At 43.2% G+C, this 16,855-nt stretch overlaps 1 protein-coding gene and 1 pseudogene across 2 annotated transcripts in view; one reads left to right on the forward strand and one right to left on the reverse strand.

Moving 5' to 3' along the window:
- LOC147022743 (uncharacterized) overlaps positions 1–16,855 on the reverse strand; it is a 684,736-nt gene that overhangs the window by 87,580 nt on the left and 580,301 nt on the right. The window lies entirely within an intron of this gene.
- LOC147022745 (signal recognition particle RNA) lies at positions 8,748–8,888 on the forward strand (annotated as a pseudogene).

The raw sequence follows: 16,855 nt of genomic DNA on the forward strand, positions 1-16,855 counted from the left end.
AAACCATGATCGGACTTCAACACTAAGCTCGATCGATCCTTTACTTCTTCGCGAAGTAATCCGTTATGTTTGAATGCCTCAAACTCTTGGACATCTGGTGCATGAGTAAGGATTCAAACCGGTCATTGTATTCCATGATGTTGGCTGGGCAATCCTCCACCGAAAGACAGTATCAGCCGAATATTTGGCCGAATCGGCCGAAACCGAATATTTGGCTGAGCCGACATTTGCCGAAACCGATGATGAGCACGTCATCGACATCTTCAAAGGACACACATTTCACGCATTTCACACTTCCGACCGGCCTCACGATCTTCTCCACTTGTCCAAATATCTTGTCCTTATTCTTCAAGATATCGTTCAATGTCTGCCGTTTGATGTCCAACTTCTCAACTATGTCTGTTTTCTTCATCAGTGGATTTGCCTCACAAAACTATATGATGTCATATTTTTCTTGGTAGGTTTTAGTTGTAAGCTTACGCTTTGTCACCATTGTCCTGCCTGCAGTGCGATCAACGTGTGTACGCAGTTATAAATAGCCTATCACTGGCGGTGTAAACAAATGAGCGAGCATCACGATTCCATGAAATCGGGCTTCTCACGAGGCAGCAGTTCCGTGTGATGAGTTAGGAGTGGTAATTTACTTGAGTTTCCATTACGTGGGAATGGACAACATCTGACGACTTAGACGAAGTGACGACTTAGAGATGACGACTTACAGAGGGATGACCCTTTATTCAAAGGGATCTAACATGAGATAAATTCGGGACTTTTTGAGGCTGCCGACTTAGGCGAAGTGACGAGTTACACGCTGCCGACTTACACCTAGTCTACTATATATATATATATATATATATATATATATATATATATATATATATATATATATATATATATATATGTGTATATATATATATATATATATATATATATATATATATATATGTATATATGTATATATATGTATATATATATATATATATATATATATATGTAGCCTGGTGTTGGCGCAGTGGTTAGGGCAGCGGCTTGGGATCCAAAAGGTCATGAGTTCAAGCCCCGTTGGGCCACTGAATTAATACACCAGGGGGTTGACTCAGCCTGTCATCCTTCCGAGGTCGGCGAAGTGAGTACCAGTGTACTGGGCCGGTGTATACCCCGGTTAAAATAGGTGTACCATATCCCTGTGTCGTAAGAGGCGACCAGGGTTGCGTCAGGAAGGGCATCCAGCGTAAAACATGTGCCAAATCACTATGCGCATCATACGGATGATCCGCTGTGGCGACCCCAAACGGGAGCAGCCGAAAGAAGAAGAAGAAGAAGAAGAAGAAGATGAAGATATATATATATATATATATATATATATATATATATATATATATATATATATATATATATATATATATATATATATATATATATATATATATATATATATATGTATGTGTGTATATATAGTTGTACATGAAGACGTCATTACCATGGAGATGGGAATGATGTACGGGTATCAAAAATACAAGAAACAGAGGATGTGGACATGAGGACCACATGAGATCGATCACAATTCTAACCCTTACAGTGAGTGAAAGGACCGAGAGGTGTCGGTTCTCTTAAAAACAAACAAAAAAAATACAGTAAATGGCTTGGTTGGTTGGAACCACGGCATGTGTTTGGAAAGTACAGAAGTGACTTTCAACAGTTGTTGGTGCCTTGACCTGAATGTACACGGTACGGTTTATTGAGTAGTAAAAACAACAGAAAGGGAAACAGTAAAAAGCCTGAAAGAGAAACTGGCAAGAAAGAAAGACGATGTGATAGAGACAAGCACTCAGTGCTCAGATAATGACCAATGAAACAAGGATATCCATTTAATCAAGTTAACAGGTGTATGGTACCTGCCAAAGGTAATTTTTTAAGCGGTGATGCCGCTTCAGTATTTTGGTATGTCCTTCTGTCCATCCGTAAAAATTAAGAAGAAGAACTTTTCTAACCCATTGTGTTTAATTATAAAGTGTAATTCTACATGGTTCCAAAGGGTGATTCTAAAGGGTTTCATTCGTTTCTAGGCTTTGTCTATTTCATATTAAAAACGCCAGAATGAACCGCTCCTTTGGACATGGGTGTGATTTTTTTGTATACAGAGTCGAGGCTCATGGAAGAGCTGGAACATTGAATGTATCAGGTTGCAACAGAACAAAAGGAACAGCCAAGAGAGAGAGGGGGTTAGTGACCTTTAAAATTGTGACCTGTAGGTGATTGACATACATACAGACAAACAGACAAAATTACAGACCAGACCAACCAATATACTTGAGACTCTTCGATTTCATAAGTAAGAGACAGACAGACAGACAGACAGACAGACAGGAGTGAAAACATCACCTCCATCCACCTTTGATGGCGGAGCTAACAATTGGTGTGGGGAGGAATGAGGGTGAGGGGAAGATTCATGGGATGGACAAGATGGATACAGAAGGAAGCTCTGAGGAAGGAAAACTGTAAATTTGGAAGAAGATTGGCTTGGTAGTAGAGGGTTGACGGGAATAGAAAAGATCATGGTTTTTCATGGAGGTTTATCTGAGATGGTGGTGAAGAGATGTCTTGACGACCTGGAGGGAAGAATGAGACTGAAGAGAATGTGGAAGTTGGTTCTACAGGAGGGAGAAAAGAAGAACAGATGAGTGGAGGTGAACAGTGATCCTGGATTTTGGGAGTTTCACCACAATGTACACGGTCATCTGACCCACACATGGGTGAAACTGCAGAATTTTTCTTTTTTAAAGGAAAAAGGAGGTTCTCCTTGATGTCAAAACGTGCATTTTGGGGGTGATCCTGTCCATATTGTATTGATCCTGTCCTGTCCTGTCCAACAAAAAAACTGTGGAAATGAAAGTGATATTTGGGGAAGAATTTTTATTTTTAATTTCACCTGAACGTTCGTTGCTGGAGTCTGGTGTTGGATTCGCAGTTAGAGTGGCTGGCTTAAGATATTAGGGTCTTCGGTTTGAGCCCCTATCCTGTTGTTGAATTCACACTCAATTAACGGGTTGACTCAGTCCGTCATCCTTCTGAGGTTAGCAAAATGAGTAACATGGGCACTGCATCAGCGTTGGCCAGCGGTCAGAGTCGTGAACGTATAAGTGACGGGAATACGTCTGAAAGGAGTAAAAATGCCACAAGGGAATGATAAGTTTCCGAGGTACTTGGCTGAATAGCCTTCTGGATCCCGGCAGGGCCAAAGGCAGGAACGTTGATGAAAGATCCAAGAAGATATCGACTCCGGACTCTTCAGCCGAGCTTCACCAACCCGTGTATGGCAACACAAGACATGCAAGGTACCACAAAGGCAAAGAAGAGCTCTTCACACACGAAACACACGAAGGTGCCAATATCAAGGGAAGAATCGTTACCAGCGAAACTCCATGATAAGGGCTATCCTTTTCAGAATAACACCAGGTACAGAAGATCTCTGTAGAGTGGAATGCATCTGATAGGCACCGACGAATGGCAGTCGTTCGTGCCCAAAATGCCAAGCAGGCGTTTCTTTAGCATGGAAGGAAAAGACATCCGAGGTGTTTGGAATCGGTCAATCCTATATTCCAACCGCGACCGAACAACCCGCTTGTCTCTCTTATGGTTGCACCCGGTTCCGATCAACCCAAGCTCGAGAATATTTACATCATATAACATGAAAATGATGCCCCTACAGATCGCAATGGCACTCAACTTCTCCTCGACCTTTTGTGAGATGATTGAAGAAGAATTCTACTGAAGGATAAATAGTAAGTCCTGCCTCGGTGATAACTCAAGCAGTCTTCTCCAGCTATTATAAATTGACCACGTGGGATGAATGAACGCCACAGCCTTCCATTCCGATCGGGGAAACCACGTGAGATGAAAGAACGCCACAGCCTTCCATTCCGATCAGGGAAACCACGTGGGATGCATTTTCTTTTTCCCTGCCCCCTTTTACAATTTCCTCTGTCTTCTTACAAACTCAATCCCTCTATATTTTAACTGCAAACATCATCATTATAATCACAAATCAATACTACACCATTAATATTACAAAATATGATGTTAACAAAAACTCGTGATGTAAACGAATATAAATGTCATGACAACGTGATCACCAATACAGACAAATCTGCAGGCGAGGAAATGCGGATACGCAACACCGACGGACACACACGGTCTCCTGCCTGGTGGATATCTAATCACGGTGACATGCTCGCAAGCTTTTGAACCCGGGCAACTTCAATAAAAATAGCTCATAATAAAAACTTCCATGGGAGTAATTCACATAAACAGGAGTGAAAACATCACCTCCATCCATCTTTGATGGCGGAGCTAACAATAGGTGTGGGGAGGAATGAGGGTGAGGGGAAGGACCATGGGATGGACAAGATGGATATAGAAGGAAGCTCTGAGGAAGGAAAACTGTAAATTTGGAAGAAGATTGGCTTGGTAGTAGAGGGTTGACGGGGATAGAAAAGATCATGGTTTTTCATGGAGGTTTATCTGAGATGGTGGTGATGGTGGTTATTGCATCAACATTTCACCCCATCCAGATGAAATGGGTTCGGAAACGAATTGGCATATCGGAATAGCTCCTCAATTCCCCATAATCGCGGCATGCCTTTCTGATGACAAACATCCGGAAGCCTCCGTTACAAAAATACGGATTTCCGTAAAATACGGAAATCGTTTCACCATGTCCATATGCCGATTTGGAATACCTCCTTCCAGATGAAAAGAGTGAACCTCACGGTGTTGTTTTGCACCAACACCGTGAGGTTCTGGATCATTCAGGCACGTCCAACACCTTTCAAGCCTGTGGAGTGTGGAGGGTAGAGGAACCGTTTCCTCACAAATCCTGGCTCCTCTGAAGGGCCTTGATCATCAAATCCACTGAAAATCTGGACAGTTTTGCCAAAACTTAGACCAACTTTTGGGATGAACAGTCAATGACCTAAATCACCATCCAAAATTATCTACTTTTCTGCACTTTCGACTCAGACCACACCTAGAGCTGATAGCAGTAGGTAAGGACAAAACGACAGGTACTCCAGAATTACTAATAGGGGAAAATACAAGAGCGATTTACTGGTTCATACTTATACATCGACGAGGCAGGAGTTGGACCGGTCAGACCAGCAGCCAAGAAAGTCGAGCAGGCGCCTACTGAGAAAGGTTGAAGGGAATTGAGTGACATTTTTCTGTGATGTTAGTAGTCTCTGCGGTAATGGATGATGAAGGACTAAGAGCAGGGTGCACAGGATGTGACAAGGAAAGAAAGAAGAGGAAAGCAACTTAAAAGAGAAGATTGATGGGAGTGGAAGATACATACATATTAAACGAGTACAGATTGTGAAGCAGAATCGTGGAACCTGATGGTTATAAGCTGAGCACGTTTCCCTCAAAGCTGCTTCGACGATATGATGAAGCTTTTAGAATCCAGGTCTGAGTAATGCAATGTTGAAAGATGAAAGAATTAACAAGCCATATTGTCAGGTATTGAATGACTGCGGGGAGCGGTGCAGGATTGTTTGAGTTATGTGAAGGAAAAATGTGCGTTCAATAGCTAAGGATGTTGAAAGAAATGTCGCATTATTTGTAAGATGTGCAAGGTGCGTGCGTGCGTGCGTGCGTGCGTGCGTGCATGCGTGCGTGTGTGTGTGTGTGTGTTTCGTTGGTTGTTATTTCCATATGTGGGTTTTAGAAGATGGAACAGAGTCCTCTCGGGCCTCAAAGTATCTACCTCCGTTTCAGTAAGGGATCAAGATTCATGGACCAAGTTGTGACGTTTTCTTGTTTTCAAAGTTTTGTTCTGGCCTAGTGGCCTAGTGGATGCGAAATTATATATTGATTATGGGATTATAATTGTTGCTATATATAGGCATTCGAGATTGAGAGAGAAGGTGGTTGGGGTTGAAGAGTGTAGGGAGGGGGGGGGGAGGAGCATAATTTAGACTTTGTGGTGTTCAGAAAGTAATGGGTGGGAGGAAGGTACATGAATACACCTGGTTGTGCTTGTATAAAATAATGTTGCACTAGCATAACCCGCGCTCTGCGCGACATGTTGGGTGGGTGTGTTTGAGAAAGGAACTGATGCAGAGTATCAGTAGCAATTTTACTTTAATGCAGTAAGTGGAATACGATTTCACCGTTTCAGAACCATTTTATTTACTTTTTTTTGTACCATGCACCTCATATAGTCTTTGAGATAATGTAAGCCAAATATCACGCTACTCGAGCACAGAACAAAGTCGAAGTATGCGCGACACGAAACCACAAACTCGGAAATAATATATAAGATGTATGGTAAAGGGTGGGGGGTGCGGAAGGGTCCAGTGATGTGGTGTATATTATGAAGTGTAAAGAAAATTGCTGTTGCCTTCAAACTATTAGGTCTACCTTGGCAGGGTGAGGCTTTCCAACAACATGCATGAGGCCACAGCTGTCATTCATTTTAGAGGCAGAAGTAGTCCTATTTGCCTGGGTTAACTTCTCTCCCCACCCCGTCATGACGTGGGTTGTACCAGCCTTGCCTGCACCTGCGGTGGCCGAGCCAGCAGTGCTGGCATTCCAACTGCATCCCAGTTATCTATCTGTTCCCTGCTTGAAGTTTCTTTCTCTAATAAATAAAATGTGTCTTCGTCTCCCTGTCTGTATGTTCACGTTTTTTGCAAAAACTGCTGGGCCGACAACCACCAAAATAGGCACACAGACCAAGTCTGACCCGGGGGTTGTCCGAAGGTATTTTCATCAACCACCTCAGCCGTTAAAGACCCCAAAAACTCCTAAAACCCTCTAAGACCCCACTGACACTTATGACCATTTAGACCCATGAGACCCTTAAAGAACCCTTGAAGAACCTGAACCACTTGGACCTTTTGGACTCTTTTTATGTGCTTGAGAGTTTAGACCCTTTCGACCCCTTAGACACTAACTACAATTGGAATGTACCCTTTAGACCATCTAGAGACCATACATTTTTCAGCAAGCAATGCACAAACTCAACCAACCCAGAGGGTGGTTACTCTGCTATCGATAACAATGCATTTGTCGGGAGGCCGCTGGGGAAATTACCAAGGAATGTTTTTTTATTTCTTTTTTTTTTTTTAGAAGATATTATGTACGCGTACACTTTAATATACACCCTGCGAAAATTCCTTTGTGGGAGGAGGGAGGGGAAGGGTGAAGGTGGGGGGAGAAGGGGAGTGGGGTAGGAGGAGGGGGGATGGAGGAGGAAGGGGAAGAATTAAGAAGGTGAGGGTGGGATGGAACGGGTGGAAAGAGGGAGGGGAATGGATGGAGTGGAAGTCCAGAGGGACGGGAGGGAAGTGGGGTGGGAGGCAGGGGAAGGGGTGGGAGGATGGACCCGGCTTTGCCTGGCGATGCCGGGTACCTTTGCGAGTTAATTTCTAAATCCCACAATCTCTACCCATCACCAGGCTTATGACCGTAAGTACTTAAGATACTTGTTCAGTGTTTGTATTGTCAGGGCCCCCGTATGGAATTGCACCCACATCGTCAAAATATAGATCGTTGTTTTTTTATTATTATTGCTGTGCTGTGTTTGTTTCATTGTTATTATTGAAATTAAAAACTTTATAATTCGTTGAATGGCAGAGTCTCCTTTTCTTTCCCACCATCAGGGCGAATACAGTATAGAACTACAGAGCAGGGAGCTGTTAGTAAAGTACGGGTGCAGCTTTAAAACTGGACAATCATGGCTCGGCTATCCAGAGGCATGCCCCACGTGTATGGGATAAGCACATTGCACTTACTGGAGGGTGGTTTCGCACACCCCACACATGCAATCGAGTTATTAAGTTTAATTCATACAGAACCTTACATTTAACATTGTGAATATTTGTTGTTCCTGTGAAAGCAATGTATTCAAGCTTTGTTTCATATATTTCTGCCTTCAAACAAAAGATTCTCACCCCACTCCATCGGACACCCCACTCCATCTCACTCCACTCCATCGGACACCCCACTTTCTTGGATAGGCCCTGCAAATGGCTTTTTAAAATTTTGCTGTGACTCCGCCCTCAGAGCTCGCGGCAAATCTGATTGGTCGAGACGGCATAACATTTTGTTCAACTACTACTAAACTAAAGGTTTTTGGAAGTGTAAACAAGGCGATTTGTGTTCTACAGTGTTAAAGTATAAAACTAAATTGAAATACAATAAAAGTTTTCAAGACTGCAGAAGAAAAACAAAACAAACCATTGAATCAGAAGTTTACCACCGTCGACGCACCGTCTTTTACACCACCTTATTTAACATGTTATATTAGTTATTTGTGTCCTTTATGACATCCATAAAAACGGCAACTTTCTTCTTTGGAATGATTTTCATTTTTGTTTGACCGACAGACAGACTGAAGCAATTGCTTTCCGGAGAGTGTGCGTGCACGATCAGGATGAGATTCCATACAACTTCCCAAGTTCAGAGCCAAAGTACTGTTTTGCTAAACTGAAAGTTTGTGTTCCTATTCGTGTTCTCGTGTTCAAATTCTAAAATTATATTGAAATGAAGTAATTCCTCGATAATACACTCACAGATAGATAGAGTGAACTGATTGCTTGGGTTACGTGCATGGGATAATAAAGGTTCATAAAAAGATGGAAGTTAGTCCAAATAAACATTTCACCAAAACTCAAAAAACTATAACTGCTTATCAAATCCATTTCTAGAATAGAAAGAATTTTGTTTTACAGTTTAGTAGATTGAAGACCGGGCGTAGTGGCGTGCGCCTGTAATCTGGCTACTCAGAGGCTTGGGTTGGAGGATCGCTTGAGGACGGGAGCTCTGCACTGGGCCGTGCTATGACAGGGTGTAGAGCAGCCTGGAATCATGGCGAAACCCAATCCTTATCTCTGTGTCGTAAGAGGTGACCAGGGTTGCGTCAGGAAGGGCATCTGGCATAAAACCTATGCCAAATCAGTATGCGGATCATAACGGATGATCCGCTGTGGCGACCCCTAACGGGAGCAGCCGAAAGACGAACAACAAGTTTAGTAGATTGAAAAAAATGAGGCTTTTGACGAGTTAGTGCTTTCTTATCTTTGTGTTTATTGACTTTTACTGACTTTTAAGGACAAAAATGATATTTATAACAATGTTCATGTTTTGCATGCAAAAGAAGATTGGTATCTCATGTTTGTCATTCCTGTAAAAGCACATTAATCATTGCATCAACTACTATTACTACTATGACCACTGCTATTATGACTTATTTTATGGCCCCAATTATTCCCACCTTCTGGTGGGGTCGGCCAGGGAGTGTTTTTGTTCAAAGTCTTTCACGAACTGGCAGGCCAGGTCTGACGTTCGACTGAAGATGATATGAACAGGCATTTGTAATTTGTTCAGGATGCAGGTAATAACTCAACCACTCGTCACGAAAGGCAGCGTGCGATCTTTAATGCCCTCCAACTAATGCTAGCAGATCGGACAGCCATCTTAATGCCTATGAAAGGGATGGCATAATGTGATGAACCCCAATCCCCCCCCCCCATCAAGTTCAAATTTAAAGCATGTATTCCCCATCACCACAAGATCACAATTGTGAAGTTTCATATCGATTGATTAAGCGGTTCCAGAGAAATAAATATTTAATATTGTTAAGGCCATGGGTACCGAGTGTATGGTGAGGGGGTTTAATCGCCGTTTGTCCTCGGAAGAGCCTGAACTGGGACCACCGCTCACGATTAACTTTGTAGTATGGTGGGTTGCTTTAGAGCTACGAACGCCAATCAGTTAACCACAAGTTCCAGTGTCCACCGTCTAATTTTGCCGTTTAACTGGAGGTCACGTGGTTTCCTGAACGGGCAGCACGCCCTCGGCAAAGCACCAATCTTATCTTGATTATATCTTAATTCGGGTGGCCGAGCATTTAACCGCTGGTGCGTGCTGAATATTACAGGTCAATTTGTGTGGTAATTACCTCCCAGTCTATCTAGGTTTGGACAATGCCTGATCAATGGAAAGAAAGGACAAGCATGGACAGGTTGGAACGTCAACAAAGGAATATATATATATATATATATATATATATATATATATATATATATATATATATATATATTTGAAAGTGTGTCTGTCTGTGTGTCTGTGTGTGTTTCTCTGTGACCTATGCACGTGAAAAGTACTGGACTGATCCTCACCAAACTTCACATGCTGACAGAACATGTACCCGGGAGTGTCCCGATGTAAAAGAATTGTACTTCCGACTTCCGGTTTCCGAATTATGACGTCATCACCTGATTTCGTAACGTTAATTTTTCAAGTTCAGCCGATTGACATGGGGCCAACGCCATTTGCAATAGAATGAAAAAAATAATGCTACAGTCAATTGAAGACAATGACTTCCGACTTCCCGGTTTCCGAATTATGACGTCATCACCTGATTGCGTAACGTTAATATTTCAAGTTCAGCCGATTGACATGGGGCCAACGCCATTTGCAATAGAATGAAAAAATAGTGCCACAGTTAATTCCGAATTCCCGTTTCCGAATTATGACTTATGCATTCGACACACTTATCATAGGCACTATTCACATCAACAAACACCTCTTTTAATGCATGATTAACACAAGTCATATTTTATTGTACATACAGTTAGTCGTCGACTTACGACCACGATCAGTTCCGACTGACCAATCGTAAGTCGATTTGGTCGTAAGTCGACCAACCTTTATCTATAGTGTATAGGCCGATACAAAAATTACCGTATGTATATTATACCGTATCCAGTACACACCTGATATGTTCAATGAGGCTCTGATATACATTGAAGATTTGGTATTATACATGAGCGGGAAAGATTTAACTAAGTGGGGACTTCCCTCTTCTAATAGGTCTGAAAGCGCAACCATCAGTAGAGAATGGTTCAGTGAAACAAACTACAACACAGATACTCTCGCAAAGTTTGTTTCTGACAATGAGCCGCTTCTGGTACAGGATCAGAGTAATGCATATCAACTGATTTCTGAAGCGGTTCAAGAGGGAAGTGGTGTGATATTTTTCTTGGATGCCCCGGGTGGTACTGGCAAAACATTTGTCCTCAACCTTTTGCTTGCTAAGATGAGGAGCCAGAAAAAGATCGCATTAGCCGTTGCTTCATCCGGTATAGCCGCAACACTACTTTCAGGTGGCCGCACAGCGCATTCTGCTTTCAAATTGCCTCTCGACTTAGCTACAATGGAATATCCGGTTTGTGGCTTTGGCAAACAAACTGAAGCAGCAAAAGTGCTGAAGAATTGCGACCTCATAGTTTGGGATGAAGGTATGATGTCGCCTAAGGATGCATTCGAAGCATTAGATAGAACTATGCGAGATTTAAGAGGAGTAGACCTGCCTATAGGTGGAGTTACGCTGGTTATTTCTGGCGATTTCAGACAAACTTTACCTGTAGTACCCCGTGGCACTCCAGCTGATGAAATGAAAGCCAGTATAAAATCTTCATACCTCTGGACATTCGTACAAACTATCCATCTAACAACAAATATGAGGGTCAAATTATATGGTGATTTAGATGCTGGCAATTTCGCACAATTACTTCTCAAACTTGGAAATGGTGAAATCCGGAACACAAATGATGTAATATCTATTCCCGATGACTGTGGTACAATAGTTTCATCTATGGAAGAATTAGGGGCTCATGTGTATCCCAATTTAGCGACTAATTACAAAAACATACAGTGGCTCTGTGAAAGAACAATCCTGGCTCCATTTAATGAAACAGTCCGTGTAATAAACCATCAGTCATTACAAGTAGTTCCAGGCGAACAACATAGTCACAAGTCTATTGACACCACACTGGATACTGAGTAAGCCATACATTATCCCACAGAATTCCTAAACTCATTGGAATTACCAGGATTGCCTCCGTACAATCTGTCGTTAAAAGTTGGATGCCCTATTATGTTATTACGTAATCTTGATGCACCAAAACTTTGCAACGGAACTAAACTGATTGTGAAAAGACTACTACCACATGTAATTGAGGCCACTATCATGACAGGATGTGCGAAAGGAGAAGATGTATTCATTCCGCGAATTCCACTCATTCCATCAAATTCAACGATTGAATTTAAGAGACTACAATTTCCTGTATGCCTGTGCTTTGCGTTGTCTATCAATAAGGCACAAGGACAGTCATTGAAAGTAGCAGGGCTGGAATTATCCACTCCTTGCTTTTCCCATGGTCAGCTATATGTGGGATGCTCCAGAGTGGGATCATCGGAGGCTTTATACATATTGGCCCCAGAGGGGAAGACATCAAATATTGTTTATCCTCGAGCACTCCACTAAAATTATTGAGCTACTTCAGTTATTTCATAAACGGGAATAGGATGTGCGATGAAGGAAATACATGTTGCTGGTGAAAAATAAAAATGGTGGTGGGAAATAAAAAAAAATGGTGGTGATGGTTTGTATATATACATATTACAGATATAAATAGAATGGTGATGGCGTATGGCATACGTGTATAATATTTTATAATTAAATGGTTATGGGCTATGTAGATATTTTATAGAATGGTTATGGGCGTAGGTACGTTGTAACTTCGTATACATAATATAACATAATTTTTTATCAGGATAACAGACGTAAATAAATCAAATACGCTGGGCCAGGCTGGGTTATGCCCGACGTATAAATTAAGTCGCAAATGATGACATGAAACCAGCCTCACATTGTTGAGGCATTATGTTTTTTTATCTGATGCGGCAATAAATCTTCACATTTTTGAACTCGAGTCTTCTGCATATAAAACATGGCGGGGAAAATATAATATTATAGTGGTGATGAAAAAAAATAATAATGGTGGCAGCCTCTACAATTTTACAATTAACTGTGACATATACTCCTTCAGATCCGCCATCATCCACGGGATTCCTGTGCGGAGCACGGTATCCCTGCTAGTTATTAATAAGAAGATAAATAAATAAAAATAACTTTTTATTTCCGTGTGGTAAAATAAATAAATTCCTAATCAATCAAAATAATCACAAGCAAATAAAGAATTAATCAGGCCAAATCAATCAAAATGATCGCAAGCAAATAAATAATTAATTAGGCACTGATAGAAAAAGAGACAAAGAGCAGATGCTTATTACTATGCCTTACTTAACAATAAAACACGAGATAAAACACTAGTAGATCATTCAGGGGGGAAGAGAAATCCAGTCTCACTCACCAACTAGAAGTCACCGTACGTCAAATAAAATGTCCTGAAATGTGTGAACGTGTCTTGTCCTTTGCCAGCACCCAGCCTTGCCATGCACCCACTCGCAAACAAGCTCGAACACCAATCGATGTCATCCTCGAGAATCAGGTACGCCAAGAGCAGGTCTCGAGCAGAACCAGCATCAACGGTCCGAGCATCACCCACCGTCAGGAGCCACCAGGAGCCACAACCTACAGACAGCTGTTAGGAGCTGTGACAAACTGTAAGGCTGCTAGGCTGTCGACAACTGTCGCCAGCTCAGCAATCTTCTGACTGGAAATCGACGAAAATAGCCGTTGCCCAGCTGACTGAGTGATTGACTGTCGCAAAACTGACCGTTGCCAACTCACGGACGCCAACTGACTGATTATCGCAAAACTCTCAAAGCCGTCGCCAACTGACTGAAAAAATCGGACCTCTCGTCTTCTTTTGTAGGTGGCCCATCTGGGTGGCGGAGCCTGCAGCAGACTCCAGCCAAATCCATCCTGCCCTTTCGCGCATCATTGCCCATGACAACCCGCCTGTCCCACGATCATTCCCAGCCCAAGACGCCATGCCTGTGGTGCTTGTTGAATGGAAGAAAGCAGCCAGTTGTCAGAATTACGGAGCGAAAATGTGAAGCGATCATAAAATGTCAACACCAATTATCACCTCAATGTTCAGCCCGATACGAAAAAGAGCCAGTAAGCATCCACAGAGTTGCTGAACGGGGTGTTGAATGTCGATGGAACAAGGCGGGTGTCAACGTCGGTGAAATTGGTGGGTGAGCCTCCATTGCGCTCACGGCTATTTCACGTGCATGAATGTGTCTGTCGCAAAGAGAAAAAGGAGCTTTCCATAAGAGAGTGAATCTATACCCTTCTCAACGCATCACATTTAGAATCCCACCAGACATGGGGATAGGTCTATCCAGGACATGTATTTAGGGAAATAACTGTCTGAGGACCTAGATGTTTGTATGCATTCGTCGGATTGGATTCTGAAATCCGTAACAATATTTTTCAGAAATCTAATATGGCAGCCAAACCATGTGACATCAATTGTCCCTTAACAGCCTTGTACACACATGCCTTGGGGAATATTTATTTGACGTTTCCCCTCGATCTGTCCAGCTGTTCTGGAGAAGAAGTTTTAAAATATGTTTTAGGGGTAAATCGAATATGGCTGCCAAACCAAGTGACCTATGACATCATACTTCGGATCATTTTGTTCTTCATGGATAAGTAGTCATAGCTGTAAAGTGTCGACTCGATCTGTTCAGCCGTATCAGGGATTTTTGAATGTTGTTTTTTTTTTAATGGCTGCTGAACCATGTGACTGATGACATAATTTTTTCTGTTAACCAATTTATCCCAGGACCAACCTCAAAAGTTTTTATACTGATCGGATGTATCATTCTGCATGTGGAATCATGACATCATAATGAAGGCACCGATGACATCATACAAAAATCGTACTGATTCCCCATGCGGAGTAATTGCCATGTGCCAAGTTTAAATTCTTTCCAATATATGGTTTCAGAGATACAGAGGTCCAAAGCTTTTCCTTTTTTCCAACATAGCTACCACACCACGTGACCTATGAGGTCACAATTATCATTAAAACATTCTTACATGAGTGGTCGTTCCGATGGCAAAAATTTGCTGTTAATCCGACAAGCAGTGGCAGCGAAAAATCCGCGGCCATCAAAATCAATTTCAACGGTGGTCGCGGCCATAAAATCTCATTAAATATAATCTACCGTCAAAAATCCCCCCCCCCCAATGGCCGAGGTGCCTCGCCACCAACCCTATAACCTTCCTGAGGCCCATCCCGACATTTTTTGTTTCAGAGGTTTCCTCCACGATGGCTGCGGCCGTAAAATCCCATTAATATAAACTATGGTCAAAAATCCACCCCCCCCCCGGCCGAGGGGCCTCGCCACCTAGCCTATAGCCTTCCCTGGGCCCATCTCGACATTTTTTGTTTCAGAGGGTTCCTCCTATCTTTCACCGTTCAGGAGATTAGCGCGTGCAGACAAACAAACGAAGAAAAAATTCAAATATATATATATATATATATATATATATATATATATATATATATATATATATATATATATATATATATATATATATATATATATATATATATATATATATATATATATATATGTATGTATGTATGTATGTATATGTGTATGTGCATGTGTATGTGTATGTGTATATGTATATGTATATGTATATGTATATGTATATGTATATGTATATATATTGTTGCGGTATTCGCGCCCGCCGGCGTGCTGACGGCCACGTAACTCGAATCGCGGCACGTCGCCCACCGGACGGACAATCCAGTCGTGACCCTCTCGGACTAACGCCGGGAACCAGTCACGGGTGGACCTTTCGGTCTCACCGCGATCGAGCCAATCAGCCCCCGCGTGGGATAGGGTTGCTCGCCAAATTCGACCTACCTAAGTACCCACGCGGAGGGTAGACCGGGCGATCGCACCTCGCCGCAGGTCGACTTCGGACACGGGCCACTTAAGCGACCCGTTCCGTACTATCAGAATAACCGAGCGGTGTTATCGTCGACCTCGACGGTTCGATTAATTATCGGGCGTATTCAGCCCACTACCAACCCTTTACGTGAAGCAAGATGGGGATTCAATAGAGGAAAAGACGAAGCGAAGCGGGAAACAGTTCAACACAAAGCACATTTATTCGCGGCACACGGGAGCACACATATACAATTCCACCAAATGCACACAGAAAAGACACAATGTAATTTACACAAAAAGCAAATGTAAAAGAGAAAACACAATGCAGAGCTAATACCGACTACCGAGCACACGGCAACACTTATACAATTCTACTTCACAGACGGCGCCGACAACACATACCCAAAACCAAGGAAAAAATACCCTCAAGGATGAGGCGGGCCTGAGGCCGAGACCGGGTCGCGCCAACCTGTCTGGTGATGAGACGCGGAGCGGCGATGGCGCCTCAACTCCGCGGGCCTCGCTGACAGTGTCTGGTAGGGGGTGGGAAAGGGGCCCCCTTGGTCGCACTATCTCAGCGCGGGGGGAAACAGGAGGGGGTTGCTGATGCTCGGGGTATAGAGGATTCTTATTGTCCCGCGACGAGCGTCTCCACCTCGGCCAGGTCGCGCTGTCGGCCTCCCTGGGGTGCAGCTCCCGACGCGAGCACCCCCTCGTCTGGTGTCGCTGCCTTTCCACAGCTCCGTCCCCTCCGTTCCGACTCCAACGCACACGACGACCAGCTCCTTCCACCGCCCGCGAAGTCTTGACTCTCTGTTTCCGACTCTCCTACTCTCCGCCTCTCGACTCTCCTACTCTCCGCCTCTGGACTCTCCTACTCTCCGCCTCTGGACTCTCCTACTCTCCGCCTCTGGACTCTCCTACTCTCCGCCTCTGGACTCTCTGGACTGACGAACACGGTCCTTTTATCAGCCCCGTAGCTTCGCCCTCTCATCTTTGACCCCCTCCCTTCGACCTTTCACCTCGCTCCCCATTGGCCCGAGAAAAAGTGGGCGTGAAGGCTTTTTGATCCATAAATTTGCATATATCGATCGCCCTGGGGGCGGGCCACCAGTCGCCCCTCGCT

This window comes from Eptatretus burgeri, chromosome 7, assembly GCF_056783735.1.
Source record: "Eptatretus burgeri isolate ZD-2024b chromosome 7, Ebu_testis_v1, whole genome shotgun sequence".
NCBI classification, from domain to species: Eukaryota; Metazoa; Chordata; class Myxini; order Myxiniformes; family Myxinidae; genus Eptatretus; species Eptatretus burgeri.